Genomic DNA, 25,872 nt, shown 5'->3' with positions numbered 1-25,872 from the left:
GCCTTGAAACAGAATGAAATCATCCAAGTAACATTGATGCTTACATGAGATTGATGTAAAATACTGAATACAAACGTTCGAATGTTTCAAAGATCTGCATGTTCCTATCAGACACTTTATATTTTCTCATTCTTAAAGTAAGCCAAAAATAAAGATGCACACAGCTAAACAAAAATGATCTGAGTACTGTGTTACAGGACTCTATTGTGACGAAGTTAAGGATGTTCGCTGCTCTGTTTGAAAATAACAAGGATTTCAAATGGCTTGTGAAAGCTTGTTTTAAAGATATTTCATGCTAAAACAGTGTAAGTGAAAAAAAAAATTATGGGTCAGTTTCCCCCCCTTTTTTTTTAGATAAAAGCATTTGAAATTTTGGCGGGAGAAGGATTTCCCTTGATTTTCCATACGTTTTGGCTCAGTAGGTTTACCAAAACTTCTGAAATAATATTTAAGTGTGTTAAATGCAATTATGAAAACGAAAATGGGGGTCACTGGCAAAAAAACCAACAAAAACAAAAACAAAAACAAAAAAAAACTACATTAATGCATTGAAATGGAAAAAAAAACCTAGGAGAGTTCGAATATCTGACAAGAATGCTACTTCGAATGTAAAGAATATTTTGCTTACAATCTAATTTCTAATGGATTAACTTTCGGTATTGATACCATTTATTTCTAAACTACAACGTCTATTCCCTGTGGGTTTGGCAGCCGGATGGTGTGACTTTTGTCATTTCAGAGTTAAATTGGAATCAATGCCGAGCCATTGATCGCTTAACCGAAAATCAATTCAAACCATAACAAAAGCTGCTCAAATTATGATCAAACATCTGCACATATCACGTCACACGTGTTTACGTAAAAGTGCGTAGACAAGTTAAAAGAAAAGAAACAACAAGTAAAGGAACTTCTGTGAAACTGATGAACTGAAAAAAAAAGGTTAGATTGTTTCAGTAGTCGAATGTCCAACACCAGAACAAGTTCAAGCATCTCCGAAAATACACTATATGGTATCTAAATACACCACGCGTCGCATGAAAACAGCTAGGTCCATATCAGCCTTATCATGGTATCATGACTTCATATATTGTGGTATACATCGATCTCTTGTCTAGAGATATTTTGGCTATTTTAAAAGCTTTGACACCCCATTATGCTCATTACAAACCCCACATCTTTATACAAAATGAGCAGTTCCCCAAACAACATACTAGAGGAATGTGGTATATTGTATATTAGGAAGGGCATATCAGGTCTGCAGAGAACAGTGGGTACATTCTATAGATGAAAGCTATATGACAAGAGATATGGACATATCTTGTCAGTGTCTCGGATCTGGATAGAATGTTCGGGGGGGGGGAGGAGGGGTCGGAACCCCTTTGTTAGAATATTTTGTTGATATAGTGCGAAATATGGGGAAAATAAGCAGATTAATCTGGTCCTCTATTTTAAACCTCTAGATCCACTGCTTGTCATGGAAATCGACATACCATGGTATTGATTTAAATGAAAAGTCATTTTAATGCATGACATCTTTGATACTTTTTTTTTCAAATCTATTTAAAGTAAGTTTCCAAAGAATTGAGGCTTTAAACTAAGATAAGACATATGTACAAAGTAGAGAAAATGAAAACGGTACATGTAGGTATAGAAATAAATGAACTGAGAACACTGGAATAAAAATAATGGAGGCTTATTACTCACCTGAAACAAAATTCTAAAACATTTAACTCCTACTAATCAAATAGAGTAATTTGAAAGGATGGTAAAACCGAACTTTATGGACACTAAAGTTATGTATTGAATGAACAAACAATTATCATTGATTCTAACAATGGATGATATCAGTTGGTAAATAGATTTCAATTAACTCTCTTCAAATATAAACTACAATAATACAAAGGATGTATTTCCTGTAAGCCATGGTGATTAAAACTCAAAAACGACATGACATGAAAATTTTTTGTATTGGCTTTTCAGGTTATAATCAAGAACGAAGATTATGAAACATATTATATAATTTTGGCAGCTACCATGTATTATGGAACTTAATAAATACATTGTCCAAGGCCAACGGCCGAAGCCGATAGTTCCATAAAGCAGGATAACGCGTGCACTGTGTTGCCTTAATTGTTTTATTACATTTCTATCTACATATTTTGAGAATTTCCTCCCCAGTAAGTGAGTTACTCTTCATCTTGCTTTGAAAAATATTTTGGTATACATTTGATGTGGTCGAGTCAAACATAACTAGTTTTTTTTCTGTCATATTTAAGCAAATACCTAATTGAACCAATTAGTATTGAGTCCAAGTCTGTTTTTTGCCATAAACAACCATTATATATATATAGAGAGATAAACATCCAACGTCAGTAAAATCCATCCCGATTTTTTCAATGCCGGAATGAGAAAAAACGGTACAGCATAAGTTATACAATAGACTCTTTTGTGCTAATTGTGGGAAAGTCGATGATTATGCGTAAAACATGCTCAATATACACTTCCGAGGTAATAATCCTTTATTTAAGCAGTACCTCGCGGAAGTGTATACTGAGCATACTCATTAACTTACCGCAAAAGGGTATGTAAGGACACAACCCGTGTCGTTCCGAAAACACCTTTTAAATAGAGTGTGTTAGTTTCGATGTAAAGATCCTATGGGCAAATCAATGTTAAAACGAAAAATGCTACATTTAATGATTTGACAATAATATCATCACTTAGTCTATATCCCTTACGAATTAGTCTATTCAACGGTTTTATCAACTTATTGTGTGAGAACTTTATGAAGAATGTTACCATAAAAATATTGGGTCGGAGAAATCTGCACCTATTAATCGTTTCATCTATATTTGAGTTCCTTGTATCGGTAGAAAAAAAAATTGGATGTTTTTACAGGCTTTTGACATGTAGTAATATTTCTGTTATTTCTGATAAATCACCCATTTTATCGTAAATTTTAATATTAACTTTACCATTATTTATATATACTACAAAATCAAGAAACGGACATTCTTTATAATCAATATTGGTTCATTCAAAGGAAGTTTTGCGCAGGTTATATAATTTCTTTAAAATAAATATTGAAGTCGTCGTTGTTAATAAAATATCGTCCAAATATCTGACGGTGTTACATTTTTTTTTCTACCGAATGTCGTTTGGAAGGATCTTTATTTAATCTAGCCATAAATTGTGATTCGTCACAATACAGAATGTAAGACTTATCATTTGATTTCCACACAGCTACCATATCACAGATTTAATCAGGATGACCATGCACATATAAACGTTCACGTTTCCCATTTTAGCGTTCGTGCATCGTTTATCGGTTTGCGTTCGTTTAAACGTACGATAAACGCACGATAGAAGCATTCGTTTAAACGCACGCTAGGAGCGTTCGTTTAACCACACGATAGAAGCGTTCGTTTAAACGCACGATAGAGGCGTTTATTTTTGTACTTTGATTATTTCTTTGATTCAACTATTATTTTTTTATATTTTTTGCTTTTATTAATTTACATATTTTCATTTATTCTATTTTCTATTTTTTTCTTTCGTCATTATTTGTAAATATCATTATTTTTCATCGTTCATCTATCGTGCATTTAAACGCACGCAAGGAGCGTTCGTTTATCGTGCTTTTAAAAACACACAGGGAGCGTTCGTTTATCGTGCGTTTAAACGCACTTTGGGTTTTCCTTTCATCGTGCATTTAGTGAGCGTTTAGCGTGCGTTTAGGTATCGTGCGTGTGGGAAACCTAAACGTCTCAAGGAATGTAATTAATTGACACTTCGGAATATGTAAGCCAGGAACTCTGACAAACCGTACAGTAATAACTAGCATGTTCTAAAGATGTCAGCAGGTGGCTTGTGTGCTTTGTTCATTGCAGGATTGTTAAAGTAGCTCTATGCACGATTCCCTCTTGTTCAACATTTACGCTGTATAGGGTAACAATGTCGTTGAACAGAGAGACAGAACAATTTCAATGACGACATTAAAATACTTGATGTGTTCGAAAATCTCTCATTTAATTACATAAATAAGATTTTAAGTGATGTCATACATTAAAACCGGTGTCATATGTATCTTTTTAGTCTTATTTGACACAATGCACGCATTCACTATATTTTGGAAAACACATGAAGTACATGTAGATAAGTGCTTGATATTTTGAAAATAAGTGTTGAAAGGTTGTTCAGTTATTTCCAGCTTCACAACTGAATGAAGTAGCATGATTTTATGAAATTATATATATAGTATATGACATTTTACGAGTATATAAATTATTTTCATTTACGCGATCGGTTATAAATAAACAAACTTTTCACACAGTTAAATCAAAGATTTAAAAAGAAGAAATATGAAGCTCGTATTTATGTTGGTGGTTACAGCGCTTTTGTGCTCATGCGATGCTATGATCTTTTGCTGGCCTGGCATATGCTATAACTACCATTGTGAGCCTGTGTTTGAATCTACGTGTGAAGGGAGATTTGTAAAGAACGGTGGTGTGTGTGGATGCTGTGATATTTGCGTTAATCTCGTAGGCAAGTAGAACATGTTACATTAATAACGTATTGAATAATTATTCATATTATATTCTGTAACAGAAAATACACACTTAAAAAAAAGACACAAAGAAAGAAACAAAACTTATTGACTAATGTAACTATATTAAGCACATAAGAACTTTTGTAGCACCGGGCACAAAACATTAAACTCGTCACGGTACGTTGTAGTACATGTAGAAAAAAAAATATATAAATATGATTCCAGAATTGAAAACGTAAAGATCGGAAGCATGAACTTCAAAATATATCGATGAAACACAAAAAGTCAAAAAAAAACTGTGCGCAAAGGTGTTACAAACGAGTTGATTTGAACTGGGGACGGACGGACGGACGGACAGATATAGATGAACGGGTTTCTTTGACTTTTTCATATTACTTGTGTGCGGCGAGCATGCATGACTTTTCCTCCCGCGAGGTAGGGTTTACAATAGACAGGCACGTAGCTGATGCTAAATTGGAGTGTAATCAAAATTACGGCAGGGGGTCTGGGGGCCGCTTAAGGGGGTCCAGGTGGGCGAAGCCCCCCCCCCCCGAAGCTCAGCGGAGATAGAGTTTTAGAGCATCATTTATGCCTCTCCTGGATGTATTTTATCTCAAAGAAAAAAAAATGGCAAAATTAAGTGCAGGCAAAAGCTTTTTTGCCTAACGGCAGCTACACGCCTGATAGAACAAAACTATTTTCTTCACGAAATTGTTTATCAAGCACGTCCATCGACTACCTCCTATCTAACACGGAAATGACTATAGTGTAAGCTACAGCTCAAGTGCCCGGGGGGGGGGGGCAGTTCCTATAAAAATTAACACCGTAGACCACTTTTAATGTATTCATTTTATATGTTTTATTTCTCGAGTATAATTTTATAGGTATGAAAATTTAAAAAAAAACCTGTATATCCAACGTAAGCAAAACGGTAATACACACTTGATTTCTGAAAGGTAAAAAGTAAAAAATAAAACATCCACATATACATGTTAGACTCGAATAAATCTAAGTTCAATTTTTTTTTGAAAAGTTTAAAAAAGACCTTATAAAGGATAATCTTAATATACAAAGTTATAGAAGTATGTGGACTAATAACTCCGCTATTAGATGAAGGTGAAGACTGTTCTCTTTCAATGATGCCAGGTAGAGTTCGAAATGTCGAATGCAAAGAGAGGTTATACTGCCACTCGTAGTCCGTGACATGCGTTGCAAAGTAGATCGTTTATATTTCCATGACATTATACAGTTCATTTCTTAGGAATTTCTCAAGATGAAAAATGCTTCTTGTTCTTGTTTGATTATTTTAGGAAAGAACAGTGTTGTTGGGACGAAAACGCATTTCGGTTTAAAAATACCAAATTTAGCCAAATTAATATGAATAAATACAAATCAAATTTGATTAAAATAAATTATAAATATGAGACTAAATGCTTCAATAAAAGAGAATAAATTAGATAAAATAGTTTTACTCCATGATATTATATTACTTTGCTACATTTGTAAGAGGTATTTTACCATTTATGACGAAACTGTTTTATATATTTAAAACCAATATTCATGAAAAAAGACACTTCAAGACCACAAATTTTCCATGAATTTCAAACACAGACAGGACCTGAATCTCAAAATGTATTTTGAGAATACTTTCAAAGAAGTTTTTTTTTGCAACAGAACCAAGATAACAAAATATTGAAAATTTATAATGATGAACCATACAACATTTTTTTGGTAATTTATATAATTTGCATTAGCCATCCAGCTGGCCCTAAAGCGTGAGTTCATCAAACAAACAAACAAACAAAAAACAAAAAAAAAAACGATAACAACATCCAAGGAGCCTGATCTGCACAACTGGTTCATATTATTTGCCCTTCAAGGGCAATAACTCTAAGACTGATTTGATCCACAACTTCAATCTATGTAGACGTTTGTTAGCATAATCGTAAAGATGCTTTCATCTATTAAAAGTTTTATTCTATCTTCCGTGGTTTTCAAGACAAAGGCTAAAACTGCAAGAAACTTTACTTCTCGTCTCTGAAGGGCAAAAATTCTAACAAGAAATCGTTCTACCCTATCAAGTATTTTGAAGGCCTTATAATAAAAAATTTGCCGTCAATAAAAATATTCTTTCCATCTATCATGGTAAAAAAAAAAAAAAAGACCAAACAAACAAACAAATAATAAATAAATAGAAAAAAACTGCGTCAATTTCGTTTTTCAAGGGCAATACCTCTAACAAAGAGTCGTGTTAAAACTTCAACCTAAAGAAAAGTTTAAAACTGAACTCCCTTCTATTTGCTCTATTTATAAAAAAAGCCAGCTCGTAAATGTGTCTTTAGTTATAATGAATTGTGCAAAGAAGTAATCAAGGGAAACAAGATTTCAGCGGAAATCAAAAGAATGTAATCCATGGACAAAGACCAGACATGGTCAACAGACATACACAACAAAGAACATAGAGTAACTAAAATCATACAAAGTAAGAAAAGCAAATGAGCAACTCGGACCCCACTAAAAACTGGGAGCATGGACCATGTGCACCGGTAGGGTAAACTTCCTCTTCTTTTCTGGAAACACCCGCCGAGTTGCTCATAAAAAGTCAAGTCCGGGGTAGACAAACGAGGAAAGGAAAACTATGACCCGTTGAATAAATCAGTTTTCATGGAGCTGATGGATACACCATAACGATCCACGAGTTCATGATGACGACCATAAAACTTCTGTAGTGATGAATTGAAAGGAAAATACGCCGTCTAGAAATTGAAGTAACATAAAACATATTTATACAACCAGTTCCCATGTTATTTCAGGTAATCTGAGAATCGTTTAAAACATTTCTTCAAAATGGATATAAGGATCGTCTTCCAGTCACAATCTCCATCAGTTGGAATAAATGTCGTAACATCATCCAGGACTCACTCCGTTCGTATTGTATTAAACGGATAAAACGTAAATTTTATATTGAAATTCTATAAAAAAAATTACCATCATTCCAACTGACTAAATATTCATAAGGTGAAATTTTGAAGAAACACAAATTTGTCGTTTCCTCTTTACAATCTGAGTCTAGTACCATGGAAGTTTCATCTATATACTTGCTTCCCAAACTTTACAAATCACCTTATAATTATAGATCCATTTCCTCTCGTAATCACTGCTGTACAACTAGACTTTCTGTTTTACTTCATAAAGCGCTCAATACCATAAAAATCTTATTATTAATTTTGTAACAAAGCTTATGAAAATGGTGGCATTAACTTTTTTGAGTGTTAAAAACTCGTTTGAAGTGCTTGATGAATCTGTTCAAAGTTGTGATTTTTCAAATTAATACAATACACTTAAATTTAATTTCATAAAAGAAAAACAAATAACATATCTTATCAAATGGTCATTAAGTAAATTGCGATCACTACTGAACAAAATAATAACCGATACGATCATCTGCAGTCGTCTTTTTGACTGATACAGAAACAAAATGTCTGGCTATAAAAAAAAACATTTTGTATACCAATACGGTAAAAATGGTGGCATCAGTTTTTTAGTCAATCTAAACAAAATAAGATGTTTGGGTAGACATTATTTGGGTAAGTCAACACTTTTTTGTTGAGTTAGTCAAAGAATGTCTGTCAACGCTTTTTTTGGTTGAGTTAGACGACAAAATATCAACACCTTTTGCGTTGAGGTACACAAAATGTGTCCAACTTAACGCAAAAACGTGTATAAGACATTTTATGTCCAACTCAACACAATATTTGCTTTGATGTTCTTAGATTGTCTACTACAACTCATTTGTTTTTGAGTTCGACAAATTGTATTTTTAATGGACATTTTAAGTGATGATATATATGGTCAAAATATGACTTAATAAAAAACAAAAATGAGCATTTCAGTAGGCATAATTTGACCGCTTCAGTTAAAATTTGACTGTGCATGGTCATTACAGTCATTATTTTATCCAGTAGAAGTTGTTAATATATTTGTTGGAATTCTTTAAGATAATTTTAAGTAATTAATAACATAAAAAAAACTACGTTAATTGGACTTCTTTTGATATGCTTACTGCACTCGAATTCCTGTTTGACAATATTTTCTTACGCTTTAGCGAAACCGTTTATCGTCAAATTATTGGAATTCCCGTGGAGGCCAATCGTGCATCACTTATTGCGGGCCTCTTCCTGTACTGTACAAGTCACTATTTATGGCTAGGATAAAAAAAGACCCTTCCAAACAACATTTGATAGAAAAAAGTCTAGCTATTTGGACGAAATTGTGGCTCTAAACAACAATGACTTCAACATTTATACTGACGGTATATATCCTGCAGAACTGTCTTTGAATGAAGCTAATATTGATAATAAAGAAAGTCCGTTTCTTGATCTTAGTATTCATATCGATATTGGTAAACTTAATACTAAAATTTACGATAAACAGTATAATGATGTTTCATTCCCTATTCTCAACTATCCGTTTTAAGTTGGTCACGTGTTTAAAAATCACAGTTGGTTCGATTTTCTCGTATTTGTAACAATGTTTTTTTACATACCCTAGAAATTTCTACCAAATTTTCGATATTACAACCTCGTAAAACATGCACAATTTTTTAACAAATGCAAAGAACCCATTCTCAAATACAGATGCACTTGTAAAGGAAATCTTTCACCTTTTGTTATGTTGGTAATATTCTATACATAGCACAGGAAGCTCGATAGTCACCCAATAACTTAACTAAACCGTTGAATAGGCTCATACGTATTGGGTATAGTTATGATATTGTTGTCAAATAGTTGAGCATATTTTTGATATTTACATTGATTCTTTCATAGAGTCTTAACATATAAATTAAAACAATTTATTTAAAAGCAGTTTTGACATGACTTTGGTTAAGTCTTTATTGTATGACTTATGATGTACCGTGGTTCTACACTCTGCACGGGAAGAATTGGGATTGACTTTACATACGATGGAGACATAAATGTTTGTATGTTTAGACTGGTCTGGTGCTGGCATGCCAGTTAACTGCTAGTACTCCTTAGCTTGTACATTTGTGTGATTTATATTCAGTTTCTTTATATTCGTTGTAACAAGGGACTCAGACCTTTTTGAACAGATTTTTAGATGTGATTCATTGACGACCAATGGATGGCCTTAAGCTGATACTTTCATCAAATTATTTTTCAATTCAAAGGTATTTTTCAATACAACATGTTTATAAGATATTTTTTAAAAGCTGAAAAAAACTTGAAAAAACAAAAACAAACGAAAAAAAATCCAAAAACAAACAAAAACAAAAACAAAAACAAACAAAAAGAAAAAACCCCAAAATACCCCCCCCCAAAAAAAAAAAACAAAAACAAAAACAAAAACAAACAATCACATGTGTAAACAAAACAAAAAAAAAAGAGTAAATAGCAGCCGCCTTTTCAGGGCAATTCTTTTAATAACGGAAAACAAGTTATAGAATAACATAATGTGAGGATTTTCGTCTTTTCCTTGAAACCATTTAACTAAAGCTTACGTCATTTGACTATACTTCTGCGGAGTATGAATAGTAAAATGTTACATTTGATTTTATCGTTGTCAACATATACCACCGCCATGAAGATCCAATTTATTCTGTATAAATTTATTCACAGACCAATGAGTCCTTAAGTTCCGTATTTAGTATCAATTACTGAGGTATGTCCCTGCATTTACCATCTTTTTCGTCGATCCATATAATAACAAGTTGTAGCGACTTGAAATATTCTCGTAAAATTGCTCCCAACACCATCTGAAAACTCTTTTTATGCAACCTTTGTATTTTTTATTGTTACCATGTAATATGTGCTACTGGTATATACCGATGAAAGACAGGACCATCATCTCCATTGGTGTTGTTCTATGTTCTATATTTTGAAATACTTTTGGAACATTATTTCGAAAATTCCTACACCTGGAAGGCTAAAAGCAGTTTAGGGAACAGTTTAAATGTCAACTACGTTTTTATAATCAAATGGTCAGTGAATTCAACTGCGTTACCCACGGGTGACATTTACCGAGACTCGGATAACTACTTTACATATAAAGATAAGAATGTGGAAGGATGATTATTAGCACGCACATAGTTTTAATTAAGTATTTTACGTAACCTTATATATCAACACCAAACGAGCTCATGAAGTCCAAACCATTCATATTAGACGTCTTGAGATATACTGCTTAGATATATTTAAGAAGAATTAAATGTGGAAGAGATGATTTATATTTTTACTTTTGTATATATTATAACAAGCTTCAGTTGTGCATTCACTTTACTAAATTTTATTCTAAAAGTACATGTTAATTAAATCCGTTTATTTACAAAATGGTTTTCCTCCGCTGTAGAGAACAAATTGACAATCATTATAGAATGTTTCAGCATATTACTAAATACTAAATACAATTATTTTAAATAATTCCATATGTATCTTAAAGAGTAATCAAGGGAATAAAGATTCGAGCTGATTTAAGAAAAGCCCCCCCCCCAAAAAAAAAAAAAAAAAAAAAAACAACAGCAAAAAAAAAAAAAAAAAAAAAAAAAAAGAAACAAAAACAAAAATAACACGAACAGAGAAAAAAAGTTAACGAGCAAACCAGACTCCGGTAAATACTGGGAACGTTGGCACAGGTGCACCGGTAAGGTAAACGTTCTCTCCTTTTCTAGAAACACTTAAATATATGTTATGAATGTTACATATTTATTCACATGGTGCAGACATATCTTTTATCGTTTTATAGGTGAAAATCAGTAATGATAACAATTCATAATGTTATGAACAAAAAATAATCATTGATTCTAACGATGAATGATTTCAGTTGGTAAATATATTTCAATTATCTCTCTGCAAATATGAACTACAATAATACCAAGGATGCATTTTAATGTAAGCCATTATGGTTAATACTCAAAAACGACATAACCGATTTGCTTTTTATTGGTTTTTCAGGTCATAAATATTGACGAAATTATGAAACATATACAATTATGACAGCTCAAAGCACGCAATACAATGTATGGATTCGACTTAAGTAACAATATTGACCAAAGCCAACCGCCAAAGCCAATATCTCCTTTATGGGTGTCATAAAACATACATGCTCTCACATGTACTTGGCTACCATATTATTGTTTTATTACATTTTTTCCCAGAAATTTTAAGAATCCCCCCTCAATAAGTCAGTACCCTTGTCTTGACTTTAGAATTATTTTGGAATAAGAATGAAGTATAACCAGTATTTTATATGTATTTATTCAAACACATGTAACAAAGACGCTCTACATACACAATGTAGCGAACCGAACGAAAACACAAGTAATATAAATTCCCACAAGAACCGGGAATGACATCAGGTGCTCTGAAAAGATAAGCATGTCCTGCTCCCAATCATATGATTTCTTAATGCCTATCACAATCATATCGCAACATTTCCACATGATTATCAAATATATTATAAATCGTTTTAGAATTATCATATACGACACTTCGAACTATGAAAACTAGGCATACCATACAATAGCAGCTAGCATGTTATCAATATGTCAGAGGGTGGCTTGTTAATTTCAGGATTGATGCCCGAAGCAAAGATTCCCGGCTGCTCAACATTTACGCTGTACAGAGTAACAATGTAATTATACAGACACTTACAGAACAATCACAAAATACTTGATTAAAATTTTAAGTGACATCATATATTATTCCACTGTATATTTTCAGTCTTATTTGTCTTTATAATCGCATTCACTATATTTTGGGAAATAAATGAAGTAGATAAGTTTTTAATATATCGCAAAGAATAATTGTAAAATGACAAGTAATTTGGTACATAACACTTAGATATCTTGCAAAATACAAACAAACAAACAACTTGACATTTTGTCAAATGTTTGGAAAGGAGAATCTAATGCATAAGTGCTGTTTTTAAGTAGCACTCCAGCTAAGAATCATGCAAAATGTGATTCATGGTTGGAAAGCCTACATATTTTTATTTTTGATATATTGTTTAAAATGCTTTAGTAAACAGAAATTAATATTTGTTTTTTCATATAACCAGTGCTCATAGGAGATAAAAATTGTATAGAATGCACTGTAGATTTCAAAATTAAGGGCGATAACTCAGTAAATGACACTCAAATACAATAGAATCTGTTGGATTTTCAATGTTGATTATCTCCTAAGAGCAGACAGATCGGAATGAATAATTAGACATTTCATAATATACACCCTTAAAACAACTTAATTACAAAAATAAAAATATGTAGCCTTTTTTGGGGTGTATCACATTTTTCATATTTTGCATGATATTTAATCGTGTTTAGTCTTGGAATCCTATATTTTCCTTATTCCAATTTTTTTTAAATGTAAATCAATCTAATGAATATAAACCTTAGGCGCTTTCCATTATATTGTTCGTTCTACATGAACCACAGATTCAAATGAAGCAAGATACGTGTATCAATACTATATTACATACGGAAACCAAAACGAAGGCAGTGATCAACAATAATAAATCACACAACAAAAGTTTTTTAAACACATATGTGGATACATAGAAAGTTATAAACTACCAGTTTAATTTTTTATTCAGATCAACTAAGTCTGTATAAGACCTTTTTCACTTTGACTTGATTTTTTAAAATTCATTTTGAGCAAAAGGAAGTATCTCTTTAACCCGACAGACTGGTTTACTGTCCGATTGGAGCAACGGGCAGCAGTAGACTTCAAATTCAAATATTTCACTTATTGTAGCTGCAGTCTTGGATACTTTAAACTAATACAATTTAAGCCATTTAGTTTCTTACCGAGGTGCAAATAATGTACGTTTCAAAGAAAAGTGTTTACTGATCTCCCCTTCCCCAGTGTGACCAGGTTGTCGCGTGTTAAAGGGCTACGTCCTTTGGAAAAACTTAAAATGGTTTGCAATCCGTAAATGTGAAAAAAAACGACTATTTTGATAAACTACAGAATGGACTCCGTCTATATAGGTATACCGCGGAATCTCATAAAAACAAAGGTAGTTAAGTACCAGTCTTTATAAAAATCAGACAGGAGGTGATTCATACATGTCAAAAACCCACCAAATTCAGTTTTATTTCTTGTTCAGACACAGTTACTGATCACATTACCAGTCTTCGTTTTTCATTTGGTTGTTGCGCATTTCAGATAAAAATTGTATAGATTGTACATGGAATTGATACTTTGCAAAAGTTATTGTTCCTGATTTGGTTTGATTTGTTTGATTTTAGTGGGAGATGAATATATGTTTTTCTCACAAGTTCAGATCTGAATGAGGAAATTATTATTGTAATGTAAAACTATAGCATATGTAGACTGAAAAAAACACTGTTTGTTTGGTGGGTTTTTCTACACAATGTATCACTTTACCATTTGAACTATCTGAAGTTTATATGGACTGGTACTTAAGTAATTATCATCTTCAAAATTGAATAAAGTAGCATAATGTTATGAAATTTTATATATTATACATGATATTTTATGAATATATAACTTGTTCTCATTTTCGTTATCGGTTATAACTAAACTAACTTTTCACACAGTTACGTCAAAGATTTAAAAAGAAGGAATATGAAGCTGGTATTTATGTTTTATGTTTGCGCTTTTGTGATATGACCTTATGCCAGTCTGGTATATACGAAAAATACCCATGTGAATCTGTGCCTGAATCTACGTGAAGGAAGATTTGTAAAGAACGGAGATGCGTGTGGATGCTGCGATCTCTGCGTTAATCACTTAGGTTAGTAGAACATGTTACATTAATACTGTAATATAATTATGCAGATTATATGCTATTTTGACTTTTTCTTACAGTGTGTAACCCTTGTTCGATACTCCCAGGCGCAAACTACTGCAAAGTGGACTCATTAGACAATAAATAAAAAAAAAAACAAATCAATAAAACTATATCAACAATAAATAAATAAATAAATAAATGAATAAATAAAATTATAAAAAGTCTTAGACGGCCGAGTTGCTTATTTACTTTCGCTTTTTTAGTACATTTCATTTGGTCGTTTCACGTTCTTTGTTGTTGGTCTATTTTCCTTGTCCTTTTTTGTCCTTGTACTGCATTAGTTTGACTTCCACTCGAATCTTGGTTCTTTTGATTTTACGTTCCAACCAATTGCACATTAAAAATCAATTCTTAATGCAATGTTAATTGTCTTCATCTTCTGTGACATAACTCAGTAGGCGATTCTAGAAAAACAGAAAGCCGAGCACACAAAAGCGCTACTCACATCTTTGTTCCGCTTCTTCCCGTGAATTATGAGTAAATAGTCACCAAGGGAGCTCCAAACCGTTTATATGAGACGTCTTGAGATATACCAGGTGCTTATATTTTAGATATATTTAAGAAGAATTAAATGCAGTAGTATTTTTTTAAAACTGTTTTTGTATATTTTATTACAAACTTGAGTAGTGAATTCACTTGACTAAATTTTATTCTAAAATACATGTTACATTGTAACAAAATCTGTTTATTTTACAAATTGGTTTTCCTCCGTTGTTCAGGACAGAAGAACAATCATTACAGAATGTTTCGTCATTTTAATAGGTCACAAATAAGATCTAATACAAATGCAAAGCTAATGGTTAATATAATTGTATAGTTATCTTTTTCTCTTTGATTAACATACTTACCCACATACTCTCTGTCCAGTATGTCATTAGTCTGCCCCACTCTACTACATGCTGTGCATTGCATTGTGGTTAATCATACCTAAACAAGAATATGGTAAATAGTTGATGATATAACCATAATTTCCCTCAGTCGTACTGATACCGGGGTAGAGTTGTCTTCCTTTTTATTTGTCCTGCGCTTCTCGGTTTATTAAACAAAACAACCGATTACTAGGATTGGATTTCCAATTTCTGTTTGACAAAATGTTATTTTTCAAAATGAAAAAATACATAGGAGGACCGATAACCTTCAAAAGAATTCTTGACACGAATGTAGTTGGTAAACTGGTAACGAAATCATGGCCGATTTGACAATGTAGACATTGCAATGCTGGATTTAAATGTCATGGAATTTGAACACAGTGGAATTTTACGGAAAATCCATCGACTCCTAATAGTAAAAAAATGGTAACTTGGCCATGGTGCAATTTAAAAGTTACATATTGAGTGAGATATGATTAGTCTATATATTAGTTTGCACATGTTTGAAATTCTCTTATGATTGACACACCAAAGATACAGGTAAACAATTTAATATGATTTGCAAATGTGTATTGCAAGCCAATATTTACATATGACGATTAAACGATTATCATTATTAAAAAAATGTGTGATTATCATATGATTTCCAAATGAGAATCATAATCATATGAATTCAGTGAAACCTGTCAAAAGCGAACCCTGCATAATCCAAAAGCCCAGTCTAATCCAGGCGATTATTAAAATCAGAATATTAAAAAGGGGAGCAACAACAAGATTTAAAAATGTAACACGGAACTTAATACAAATAAAAGGCAATAAAATACAGAAAATGAGGCCCTAGTTTTCGACCTTTCTTAGTTATCAATAGTCACAAATGAAAACAATGAATCCTGTCTAAACTGAACCTCTTTTAGACTTTAAAAATTGTCCAGTTTAGACAAGTGTTCGGCATAGTTAAGTTCAAAATACATTAAAGGAGACATAACACAAAAAAATATTTTTTTTCAATTTTTGGTTCATATGATTTATTAATACCTAATACATATCATAAAAACGCCCCTTGTAGTCACTTACGTCGTTTAATTGAAGATAAATTGATTCAAAATCGACGATGACCCAAGCCAGATGAATTTTAATTAGCAATGTTGTCACGTGACCGTGCTACATCACTGGTTCTCAATTCATAGATCGAGTGGTTGAAATGCGTGGGACTTCTGCACTTTTTACATGATTTCACAAATTAGAGTGAAAATATTAAAGTTTTGGTTTGCCAGCAAATACATACTTACAGTTGTATCAATTTAAACAAATTCAAGAAGAAAATGATAAACAATGACAGAAATATTTAATTGTTACATGTGTGAAGACTAGAATCCACAAAGAGACAACACCACTTCTTTTCAAAGATTACATAAAAATATTTCAGTATGTTTTGTCATCTTTGAATGAACTTTTTACATAAAGTAAATTAAATTTACATTCTAAGATTTAAACTGTTCCGATCTCGATCGTCAATGAAAATATCTTTACCCCTTTTTACGGAACGTTACTCCTGACAAGTACCCCGCAATTACATGTATAAATTGTTCAATATATTGAATTATCCAAACAAATGATTTTATTTAAAAATTCGCAAGACAAAAGAAATGCAATTATATTTCAATTATCGGTCATACACATACGTTGGCACCTGTGTCATGAGGTGCCGAACCATGTAAAGGTAAAAGAAGCCGCGCACGCGTTGTCTTGGCCATAATTAAGTCTACCAGATTTGTAAATTGATATAACCCATCGGCAAAGAAAGAACGATACAAAGAGTGTCACTATTTTATTTGCACCCTCCTCTTCAAGTCCCAAAAATAGTGTGCAAAGTAGTTGTGTTTTCGCCACGTGGGGATGTATGCCTAACAAAAATGAAATGCTGCCAGAAAACGAGAAAGCTTTAGTATTTTTGCTTTCTTAACACGATTATCGGACTCAAATCGTTGGACCACTTTCAATGCACCTAAATGGAGATGAGAACCAATGACGTAGCACTTCCATATATGGTAAGTGGGTGTTACTTCCGGTTTTCATTTATGTATATTAATTAGGTCGTCGTGATAACACAACTAAATCATTCTAATTTTAATTAGCGTTAACCAGATAAGAAAACGTTTTGTTATAATAGTATATAAACATACTATATTTTTTTATTAATATAAACGTTTAAAAAATGAAATATTTTTGTCATGTCTCCTTTAAAATAAATGTACATGGACTTAAATGATTAACATATGACATTGAAATGATTAAATGATTAGCATATGTAATTAGATATATGTCAACGTCATTATCGAATGATTTCTAAATAACTATTATGATTGTATGTTTTGTCATATTATTTCTACATGACTATCGTATGAATATAATATGTGACACTTATTTTTTTCTGACTGTGTACATCTGGACGTCGGACATAAAAATATTCAATAATTCGCAAGTTTTAAATATATCAGAGGACGGCTTCGCCGGGCGTTTTTCTCAACGTAGGATTGTAAAAAGAAACAGCGCAACAAAATAATCCCCCGGTCGTCACATATTTATGCTATTTAGAGTAACAATGTCGTTGAACAGACACATGAACAGACAGTATAATATCAATTGTGGCAGTCAAAATTACATATAATTACCGATGTCACCGAGTGAACACATTTAGTTCTACAACTGGATATTAATGCGTGATATATTGCGTGTCATTATTGCAGATTGACAAGAGATTTTTTACTTAACATTGAGACATATTGCGAAAACCAACAACTTGAAATTTTCGTGATATATTTCCACGAAATTTAGGGCTAGCGCTTATTTGCAATTTGTCATTGTGTTTAGACTGATATTACTATATTTTTACTATTCCAGTTTTTTGTTTTTAATTTGGCATATATTTTAAAACATTACGATAACTGAACACTTTCTACCTTTTTCGAGTTGTTGTCACATACATGAAGTCTCCGATTGAAAATGACATTAGAAACAAAATAATTTAGAACTTAATTTCACCATTTCATCATAAAAAAAGAAACTTAATGATTTTATGAATAAATGAAACAAGTTTGAAGAGCAAGCGTTCAATTTAAAAATATAGACAGAAATCATAATAACGAAAAGTAGTATTTAACACTAAAACTAGAAAACACAGTGATGATCACTTGCGTTACACCCTATTCCCTCGTTAACTGATATTGACCTTTTGGTATCCAAATTAATTTGATAAAAATCTAAAATAGAAGGTCCACATTGAAATATGTAATAAATTTTCAGCGAAAATTTTATTAAATTCCATTAATTGGTGTAGATGGAGAAATGAATAAGAGATTGGTCACCCTCTGTTATTAGAAGGAATGAAAGAAAGAAGTACGGACGGAAGGACGGTCACCTCTATCACTATAATATATTATCACCTATATATACATATATATAGTACCAACCAGTATACTTATTATGTATTTGATCGTCGAGTCATGGCGATACCGCACAAACAAAGAAAAAAGTCTAAAGGTACAACGAATCCTTTATAATTATATATCAAGTCTAAGGTACACCAAAACTGTGGAATCGATGCGAAGCTGCAAATTTGCGATGCAAATTTGGTTGCCCCCCTCAGCGGGATTTGAACCCTTTATTTTGCTCTGACATCTATGGCAACACTACCTGCAATACGTTCAACACTCCAGACCACTCGGTCAACTAGGATATATAAAAATATTGCCACGCTATATGTGTGTATATGATGATGGAGTTCCTACATTCCATTACACTTTTATAAAAAAAAACATTTTACACAAAAAATGGGGGTATAAAAATTCATAACAAATGTACAGGGATTTTTGTAAAACAAACTTTTTCATCCATTGAAAGTTCTCATTTAAAATATCAAATTTCTTTTAAATTCTTCGTTAACTACATCAACCAATTATTTACGATTCTGTTTTGCGTTAAACTAAAGAGTGAGTTAAACTCGTCTATATATCGTTCCTAGTTTATTGCTTTATCAGAACAATTGTTCTAATAAGCAGCATTATCCAAATTACAGCAAAAATGAAGCATTATAATTATACAATAAGTATATAAAATTGTCATAAAATGTAATATGTATGACCTTCTACAAGTATATAAATAATTCTTCATACCCAATTGGTTATAGCTAAAATAACTTTTCACACAGTTACGTACATCTAAAAAAGATTAACGACAAGAAGTATGAAGCTCGTGCTGTTGGTCGTGGTTTCAATGTTTATGTGTGCATGTGACGCTATGATCCATTGCATGCCTGGTATATGCGACAACTATGCTTGTGAACCCGTGTCTGAATCTACGTGTGCAGGGGAATTTGTTAAGAGTGGAGGTGTGTGTGGATGCTGTGATCTTTGCATTACTGTCTTAGGTAAGTAGTATATGCTACGTACATAATATCACAGTCTCTAATGCAGGTCAGATACTATTTTGCAATTTTACTTTGACAGTTAAAGGTTCCAACAACTCCAAAATAGAAAATTTATTTCTAAGAATATTTTAACTTTTCTACTGCAGGTTTTTTTCTATAATAGATACAAAAAATGTTTTTGGAATTTTATTTCAACAAACAAAAAATATTTTTATTAAACTTAATGTAATTTCAATTAGATACATATTTTTTTCTTTATTGTTTTCCAAAGTATTGGAAGAGCTATGTTAAAATCCAGTTACATAACTGAGTCATGTGGCATATACTCATCTAAACATCTAAAGATGTTAATTGACTATTACAAAACGTGCTTTCTACACCTGTATGGACATCTATAGATATTCAAATAACTTGAGCCCCGTGCAGGTCCGGGTGTTAAAAGAATAGGCCTGTAGTAGCGCTAAGCTTGTCGTAAAAGGCGACTAAACAGTGCTCAGAACCCTAGCCGGGGGCTAGGGCGCTCTGCCCACAGAGCAACTGGGATGTGTGCCCCAGGTGGTGGAATAGGGTACCCCTGGCGTGTTGCATGCTGGGGTTGTCAAGCTATAATACGGAAAACCTGACCGCAAACCATAGTGGTGCACCGTGTTGGGAAAGATGCCACGTTCCTCGCACGTTAAAGAACCCTACTGTGGTAATCTCCCGTTTGTTTGTTTGTTTGTTGGGGTTTAACGTCCGAGCAGCAATATTTCAGCTATATTCAGACAATGAACATGAAATGGATGATAAAATGAACATGAAGTGAAGAAAAAAAGGATGGGTCACAAGGATAATAGGGTCGACATATTTTGATTGCCACTGGAAAAAGGGGGGTTGGGTAAGGTAGGGCAATTTAGCCTCCTGTGGCGGAGCGCAAAGGTTCCTACTCCTATCGAATACCACAGCAGGGTTCTTTAACGTGCGAGGAAAGTGGCATCTTTCCCAACACGGTGCACCACTATGGTTTGCGGTCAGGTTTTCCGTATTATAGCCTGACAACCCCAGCATGTTACATGCCAGGGGTACCCCATTCCACCACCTGGGGCACACATCCCAGTTGCTCTGTGGGCAGAGCGCCTAGCCCCCGGCTAGGTTTCTGAGCACTATTTAGTCGCCTTTTACGACAAGCTTAGCGCTGCTGCAGGCCTATTCTTTTAACACCCGGACCTGCACGGGGTGGTAATCTCCCGGAGTTGGAACCGTAGTGCTCCACCACAGGAGGTTAAATTGCCCGACCCTACCCACCTCTCCCTATTTCCAGTGGCAATAAAAAATTATTGACCCTATTGTCGTATTGTCTCATCCCTTTTTCATTTCATCATCATTTCATGTTCCTTTTATCATCAATTTAATGTTCATCGTCTGAATATAGCTGAAATATTGCTGCTCGAACGTTAAACCCCAAACAAACAAACAAACAAACCAAATAAGTTAAATAGACCTAGGTTTGTTATGTAGCCTGACTACATGTTTCTTTTTTGTTGTTGATATTTTATTCAGGTATTCAAAATAGCTGTTCCAACGTTCAAACAGACAAAATTAAATTAAAATATTTAAATTGAAAACTGCATTTAGCATTATGGGAATTTCTTATGTCTTTTGAGATAAAATCCTACAAAAAATCCCAGAATTGTATTTACTATCGAAAAGCAAACGCAGAAAAAATAAATTATTAAAAAAAAAGTAATAAAAAAAAATAATCAGAATTTATTTTCGAAGATTGATTAAAGTCAAACAAACTATAAATAATAGGGTGATTTTATGTTCAACAAAACTATATTAAGAAATAAGTAATAATAAAAAACGAAAGACAAAGAAAAATAAAGGAATTAGAAATACAACCCCTCCCCGACAAAAAACCCTAAAATACAAAACAAAAAATACAGAATATGAATAAGATATAAACCAAAAGAAACAAAACAATTAGACAAAACACTTGATCAATATTCTAAACAAGTCAAAACAATAATTTTGATTATATATATTTTAAATCATTTTATCATTAAAATGTACATGCATTATTGAATTTAAGACATGACGCGCTCAATGAATAAATATGTAATTACACAGCGAAAACCAAGTCTCAGAAGGCAAAATCTTTCAGTACTCAAACCAGTTGCAAAATCAATAAGTTTTTTCTTCATATTTTATCTTCTGTGATAAACTTGATATAATTCAACGTGCAATTCTAGCATATCATGAGAAGCTAAGGTACCATGTGCTCTTGGGTCTTTATGCAGTTTACTTTTTCATTTGGTTCTACATTTACATATCATTTATTGGTTTAGCTGGTGTCTGGAGCTTGCATGTCAATTACCTGCTAGTAGTCCTTATTTTGTATATTTGTGTAATTTATATTCAGCTTAATTATTTCCGTTGTAACAAGGGACTCAAACTTTTTTGAATTGAGTTTAGGTGTGTTTAATACAGCCTGCCCATGTGTTTCGTTTCTGTCTCTTAAATGATGAGGAGTAAAAGTTCAACAATTAAAAAAATAATAAAACTAAAGCGAAACTGTATTGGCAAGATGCACCATTAAACTGAAGAATTTGCTGTGGCTGTATAACCCTGACATTTAGAGAAAAAAAAATATATTCGCGATAATGAGTCGTTATTATTTTAAATAAAGTAAGTGTGAATATTGAATATAAAAGCAGATACACTGTAGCAAAAAAGTAGACATGTAAAGTTATATTCAAATATGTTATGTTATGTGAATGAAATGTAGTTTTTATAGAATACATTTCCTAACAACCGACTAGCATTGAAGGAAGCAAGTCATTATGAGATATGTTTTGCAGTTTCACTTGTTTTGTCTGCTAAATATGACAAAAATAATAATGATAATAAGTCCCTGATGTGAATTGTTTTCAACTTAGTCCGATAAAGTCTTAAAGATAAGTCCTCAGAAAGCAACGCTGAACTCGTATGAAACTCAGCCATAGGTATTTGCAAAGATAAAAAAAACATCTGAATAAAGGCAATATTCTGAAAGCATATTTGCACGTGGAGTTGCTAAACTTAAAAATTTTTTTATCATTTAGATGAAGGTGACGATTGTTCCAAGTTGATGATGGCAGGTCCGGTTCAAGACCACAAATGCAGAGCAGGACTGTGGTGTGACTGGGATACCCTGCGATGCGTTTCAACGTAGATACCGATTATACTTCCAAGACGTTATACAGTTCATTACTTAGAAACTAAAAAAAACATAAATATAATTCATCTCGTCTCTTGTTTTCTTTAACAGAATAATGACGTTGCTATTACATATGGTCTTAAAATACGCAGTTCCGTTTTAAACAGTCGCATTTTAGGCGAATTTTTAAATGATAAATAAATAGATATGTATAAATTTTAAAGATTATTTCAATAATTATAATCACATGTAATTAATGAACAACAACATTGAAATTAAACGGGCTTCTGGCGTGCTCGTCTCAAGTGCGAGAAATCATGAGTTCTATTACCGGCCAATTCATATCAAAGACTTTGAAATTGATAGTAATTACTTTGTTTGTTGGTTTGTTGGGGTTTAACGTCCGAGCAGCAATATTTCAGCTATATTCAGACGATGAACATGGAATTGATGATAAAATGAAAATGAAATGATGAAATGAAAAAGGGATGGGACACAAGGACAATGGGGTCGAAAAATTTTGATTGCCACTGGAAATAGGAAGTGGTGGGTAGGGTCGGGCAATTTAGCATCCTGTGGCGGAGCCCTATGGTTCCTACTCCGGGAGAATACCACAGTAGGGTCTTTAACGTGCGAGGAACGTGGCATCTTTCCCAACACGGTGCACCACTATGGTTTGCGGTCAGGTTTTCCGTATTATAGCCTGACAACCCCAGCATGTAACACACCAGGGGTACCCCATTCCACCACCTGGGGCACACATCCCAGTTGCTCTGTGGGCAGAGGCTTCTGAGCACTATTTAGTCGCCTTTTACGACAAGCTTAGCGCTGCTGCAGGCCTATTCTTTTGACACCCGGAACTGCACGGATAGTAATTACATTAACTAGTCCAATAAGTATTCAGCATTTAAAAGGAAGAATTACGATGGTTTGGCTCGCACTCTCAAAATGTGTCTGAGATGGGTGACAGCCTACAATACGTTTTTGACTTCTGTGAGCTAGTATATTACAAATTCAACGCAGCATAAAGCAGAGTCTGTTTAATTGATCAACCGTTCTCGTACTGTAACGCATGACATATCTACCATGTGATGTCACACTGCAATCAATTAATCAATCACTTAATCAATTAATCAAAGATACATAATTTCTGAAACTATGTTACTATGGAGACTCCAACAATTTGAGCCTTTTTCTCTCATATTAAGAAATGTCATTTCTTTCGGAATTCTTTCATTCTGATGTGATATTATTATATGTCAGAGAACAAACTTTGTCAAAGATAGAAATGGATTTACCGTTTATCAATAAGAAAACGAGTATTTGATTTATACGGAGGGGGCTTAGATCAAATTCGTAATAAAAAGGTTGGACAATAGTGTATGCTTACAACAATCCAAGATAAACGATTGTGTAAAATAAAATAGCAGGGTTTAAGTCAAGAGAAAATTAAATTGGGATTAAAATAAATGTAACAAAATAATTTAAATAGTTTAGTCAGAAGTTATGTAAAAAAATCACACTTTAGCCCCAACCACAGAAATCAAATGATAGTCCTTTATTATGTAAGCACAAATAAGTTGATGACGACCATCAAATAAATTAATTGTCTACTTAGTTCTAACTGATTAGCGACACAGAAGCAGCTGAGAACCAAAGAGACATAACTCGGTCTGAATTACAAACAGCAAAAAAAAAAAAAGGAAAAAATAAATAGAAAAAAAAAAATAATTATAAACTTCAATCAAAAATAACTTACAATGAAATTCACGCTATAATATGAGAATAGTTACCGTCTGTAATAAGGATATTTAATTTTTGTGCCCATGTATAATGCAGGTTATAAAGGTCTTGTATCCATGTATAATGCTGGTTATAAAGGTCTTGTGCCCATGTATAATGCGGATTATAAAGGTCTTGTGTCCATGAATAATGCTGGTTATAAAGGTCTTGCGTCCATGTATAATGCTGGTTATAAAGGTCTTGTGTCCATGTATAATGCCACCCGTGCAGGTCCGGGTGTTAAAAGAATAGGCCTGCAGCTGCGCTAAGCTTGTCGTAAAAGGCGACTAAATAGTGCTCAGCACCCTAGCCGGGGGCTAGGGCGCTCTGATCACAGATCAACTGGATGTGTGCCCCAGGTGGTGGAATGGGGTACTCCTGGTGTGTTACATGCTGGGGTTGTCAGGCTATAATACGGAAAACCTGACCGCAAACCATAGTGGTGCACCGTGTTGGGAAAGATGCCACGTTCCTCGCACGTTAAAGAACCCTACTGTGGTATTCTCCCGGAGTAAGAACCATAGGGCTCCGCCACAGGAGGCTAAATTGCCCGACCCTACCCACCACTCCCTATTTCCAGTGGCAATCAATATTTGTCGACCCCATTGGCCTTGTGTTCTATCCCTTTTTAATTTCATCATCATTTCATGTTCATTTTATCATCAATTTCATGTTCATCGTCTGAATATAGCTGAAATATTGCTGCTCGGACGTTAAACCCCAACAAACAAACAAACAAACCATGTATAATGCCGGTTATAAAGGTCTTGTACTCATGTATAATGCTGGTTATAAAGGTCTTGTGCCCATGTATAATGCGGATTATAAAGGTCTTGTGTCCATGAATTATGCTGGTTATAAAGGTCTTGCGTCCATGTATAAGGCTGGTTATAAAGGTCTTGTGCCCATGTATAATGCGGATTATAAAGGTCTTGTGTCCATGTATAATGCTGATTATAAAGGTCTTGTGCCCATGCCCATGTATAATGCTAGTTATAAAGGTCTTGTTATAAAAGAGTTTTGACCTCAATTAATGTTGGTTATTAAGGTCATGTGTCCATTATATGATTACTTAGTAAAAGTGTTTTAGGCTAGATTAAAGGCCTTGTTAACAATCAGTCGCTGAAGTTGATAAAAGTTTAGTGTCCATTAAATGCTTAGTTCGAAAAAAAAAAATACACACTCTTCCGATAGAGACATAGATAGCTCATATTTATCAAGATTTTGCCGTTGCGAT

The 25,872-nt window shown here is 33.2% G+C and overlaps 1 protein-coding gene and 2 long non-coding RNA genes across 8 annotated transcripts in view; 2 read left to right on the top strand and 1 right to left on the bottom strand.

The window, feature by feature from the left end:
* The window catches only part of LOC148612087 (stomatin-like), a 26,721-nt gene extending 11,443 nt beyond the window's left edge, over positions 1 to 15,278 (bottom strand). The window contains exon 1 of one of the 6 annotated variants that reach the window (XM_088593205.1): positions 15,229 to 15,278. The gene's annotated coding sequence lies outside the window, so the exon portion shown is untranslated. Of the gene's footprint in view, positions 1 to 1,704; positions 1,780 to 15,228 lie in introns of those variants that run through there. The other 5 variants (XM_088593206.1, XM_088593203.1, XM_088593202.1 and 2 more) reach the window with 5 other exon arrangements.
* LOC148612085 (uncharacterized) overlaps positions 14,086 to 25,872 on the top strand; it is a 25,007-nt gene continuing 13,220 nt past the window's right edge. The window contains exon 1 of the long non-coding RNA XR_015924306.1: positions 14,086 to 14,323. This is a non-coding gene — a long non-coding RNA (uncharacterized LOC148612085). The remainder of the gene's footprint in view (positions 14,324 to 25,872) is intronic.
* Positions 19,419 to 22,944, top strand: LOC148612086 (uncharacterized). Its single transcript, XR_015924305.1, has 2 exons — positions 19,419 to 19,675; positions 22,759 to 22,944. It is a non-coding gene; the product is annotated as an uncharacterized LOC148612086 (long non-coding RNA).

The sequence above is a fragment of the Perna viridis genome, chromosome 7, assembly GCF_037379345.1.
Source record: "Perna viridis isolate PV_CMFRI_1.1 ecotype Kerala chromosome 7, ASM3737934v1, whole genome shotgun sequence".
Lineage (NCBI taxonomy): Eukaryota > Metazoa > Mollusca > Bivalvia > Mytilida > Mytilidae > Perna > Perna viridis.
Note: the sequence above shows the minus strand (reverse complement) of the source record. Positions and strands in the feature narration are given on the sequence as shown.